At 38.5% G+C, this 3,537-nt stretch overlaps 1 non-coding gene across 1 annotated transcript; it reads right to left on the reverse strand.

Moving 5' to 3' along the window:
• Window positions 1–2,482: 2,482 nt before the first annotated feature.
• On the reverse strand, window positions 2,483–2,554 carry TRNAY-AUA. The gene has a single exon. It is a non-coding gene; the product is annotated as a tRNA-Tyr (tRNA).
• Window positions 2,555–3,537: the final 983 nt, after the last annotated feature.

The raw sequence follows: 3,537 nt of genomic DNA on the forward strand, positions 1-3,537 counted from the left end.
TCTGTCTGCAATTACTTTCCTCTGAGGACTGTGTTTTCTGAAGCCTTTTCAAATGAGAACTACTGGATACATTTTTGTTTTGTTTCATTCATTTTTCTTTTCCCATCCCATTGGATTGTCAGCTAGACTTGCCAGTATTCGCCCATCAGATGTCTGCATGCTGGTTTCATTTGTTGACATCATACCCCAAAATACAATGGTGAGAAATATGAACACAAGTTTTAACTGCAATTTAAAAAGGCTACAGAAACCTTATTTTAATTATTTTGATCAATTAACACTGTCACTTAAAATCAACACGAGCATTTAAAGTCAGTAAGTATTCATACTATTGATTTAGACTGAACGAGTGTAGTTTTATTTTCTTATTTTCTGATGTGTCAGTCTGACCTTAATTGGATTGGGAATTAGAAAGCCAAGGATATATTGAGCCATATTTGCTTTTAGCCAAGTGTAAAATTCAGATGGTTTTAGTGATTCCTAAAAATAATATAAAAGAACACGAAACCACTACTTCTTGATGATAGGTAGAGAGGAATTCTGTTACTGTTTGAGGTTTCCTAAATAGTTTTTAAAAAATAACCCAGACCAAGGAGCATTAACCCTGCCCAAAATAGGTCCTTTAAACCCCACCCTCCCCCAAAAAAATCACAGACAAAATGTCTACCAAACCTTTATTATATAAATGTGGGTTCTAAACCAGGTGCACGTGGGTTTGACTCTTATTCCCAGTGCTTGTTGGTTGTGTAATTTTGGTCAGTGTTTAAACTTCTCTAAGATTTAGTCTCATTCTTTTCACACTATGGTAACATTAATACTTGTGATGAAGTTTCTGAGAGAATTAGGTACTTTGCTTTCTTTCTGTAAAGTGATTGTCAGAGTGTACATAGTAAGTATTTAATAAATACTATTAAATTTTTAATATTGTTACTATTAAATTGTCCATGGTAGCTGCCAGTTATTTCAATCAGGGACTGATCTTTCTGTTTCTCTCTTTCTTTTTTTTTTTTTTATTAATTTCTTTATTTTTAATTGGAGGATAATTGTTTTACAATATAGTGTTGGTTTCTGCCATATATCAACGTGAATCAATCATAGGTATATACCATAGGTATACATGTGACCCCCCCACTCTTATTAAACTTTCTTCCCACCTCCCACCCCATCCCACCCCTTTAGCTTGTCACACAGTATTGGATTTGAGCACCCTGCATCATACAGTAAATTCTGGCTATCTGTTGAATTTACTAAAATACCTGATACAAAACAAACTTTGGTAGAAAGAATTAGCAATGATGATTAAATGTAAAGATAAAACAAGGAAAAAGGGAGTTTGTAGTACTACAGCCTGTTTCCTTCATCTCTCACATCTTTCTAAGCTAAGTCTACTTGACTCAGCATGAAAAAATATTTGTGGTTTTCATGTACTGATTGCCAGCCTTGATGTTACCACATCTTCGGGTGTTACTGATTATGATAAGCTCCATGTTTGCCAATTCATAACCTTTCATGAAACTGCCATGTCCTTAAGGACATTTCCCCTTATATTTTGATGGACTACATCCAGCTGGTAATGAGTTGTATTTACTCTTGCTTGATGACTCCCCAAGGCTTCCTGAGAGAGAACAGTGTGTGATTCCTGTGGAGTATGGGCATTCAGAAGAAGGAGAGGCACTAGGCTCCCAGAAATTCAAAATTTCCAGATTGCTTTTTCCTTGAATGCCTTATCTACTGTCCAATTTATTTTTGTCACACCAGTCCAGTTAACTTTGGGGTGGATAAGGAGTGATGAGTATCAAAGAATTCTATCAGTACAGTTAGTAGCATGCTTTCCGTATTATAACATTTCTTGCCTCCCAAACACGTCTCACATTTTAGAAGAGAGGAAAGCACTTTCAGGGGACTTAGATGTGTTTTTTATATTATCTAACTATATCTCAGTTTTAACTTGAATAACAAAATTCTACTTGGGGAGCATTATGTGTGGGAAATGATCTCAATCAATGCTTGTTCATGATGCTTATGGAAGTCCATTAACACAATCAAAGTGACAAGGAAAAGATAATTGGAGGGGGATAAGTAGGGTTTACCAAGGTGATGCTAGCAGGAGAAGAACCTGTCTGCCAATGCAATAGACATAAGAGATGCAGGTTCAATCCCTGGGTTGGGAAGATCCCCTGGAGGAGGGCATGGCAATCCACTCCAGTGTTCTTGCCTGAAGAAACCCATGGACAGAGGAGCCTGGGGAGGGGGGTTGCCTATAGTCCAAGGGGTGGCAAAGAGTAGACAAGCCTGAAGAGACTTAGCACATAAGCAAGTTTAAGTCAGACTGAGGGACTATTCCTGGGAAAGTGAAAGTGAAGTCGCTCAGTCTTGTCATACTCTGTGCGACCCCATAGACTAGCCTACTAGGCTCCTCTGTCCATGGGATTTTCCAGGCAATAGTACTGGAGTGGATTGCCATTTCCTCCTCCAGGGGATCTTCCCAAACCAGGGCTCGAACCTGGGTCTCCCGCATTATAGACAGACGCTTTACCATCTGAGCCACCAGGGAAGTCCTGGGAACTTTTTTCATAATAACTAGGATAAACAGGATTGTAAAGAGGCCTTTACAAAATCTCCTTATAAATAGCAATAGAGTTGGTGATTATATTGTAGACCTCACTAGCATAACTATGGATGAGCTATAACAGACAAACTTGTTCTAATGGATATGAATGGGTCCTGTGGCTGGAATAAAAATTTCAGTGATGGAAACATACATCATGCATAATGTCACAAGACTTTGATGAAAGTGAATTTTGTATGTTCTAAAAACCTAGCTTATTCAGAAAATGAATCCGATAAAACCTCATACACAAACACTCAGGGGGGACAAAGAGAGCTTTAATAAGTTTTCATAAAATACTAACACCCACTCTACTGTTTTTGCCTGGAGAATCCCAGGGACAGAGGAGCCTGGTGGGGTGCCGTCTATGGGGTTGCACAGAGTTGGACATGACTGAAGCAACTTAGCAGCAGCAGCAGCAACATAAAAACAGCAATATTTCTAAATTGCTACCCTACTGCCTATGACATATAATTTTTTGAACTATTACAATGAAGTTAATGAAATAAGTATCTTCAAAGAATGTTGTAGAAACATGTCAACCAATAAAACATTGAATAAAGTTCTCAGTGTATATATGGAAGATTACCCTACATTCTAGTGTATATTACATCAGGACACGTAGGGTAATTTATTTTTATTATTGCCTACATCTTTGAGCTTTCTGCTGAGTAACCCAATCACTTTACTTTGGTTAGTGTGTTTGTGAGGTAAGGGTGTGGTGAGGGAGAGTATAAGGTTGGAAAAGACAGTTTGAAATGCCCTTGACAGGGGAAGTGGCCTTATCTCTCTCTCTCTCTTTAGTTGCTAAGTCCTGTCTGACTCGTGCGACCACAATGGAGCCTGCCAGGCTCCTTTGTCCATGGGATTCTCTAGGCAAAAATACTGGAGTAGGATGCCATTTCCTTCTTCAGAGGACCTTCCCAACC

The sequence above is a fragment of the Bubalus bubalis genome, chromosome 16, assembly GCF_019923935.1.
Source record: "Bubalus bubalis isolate 160015118507 breed Murrah chromosome 16, NDDB_SH_1, whole genome shotgun sequence".
In the NCBI taxonomy this organism is placed as follows: domain Eukaryota; kingdom Metazoa; phylum Chordata; class Mammalia; order Artiodactyla; family Bovidae; genus Bubalus; species Bubalus bubalis.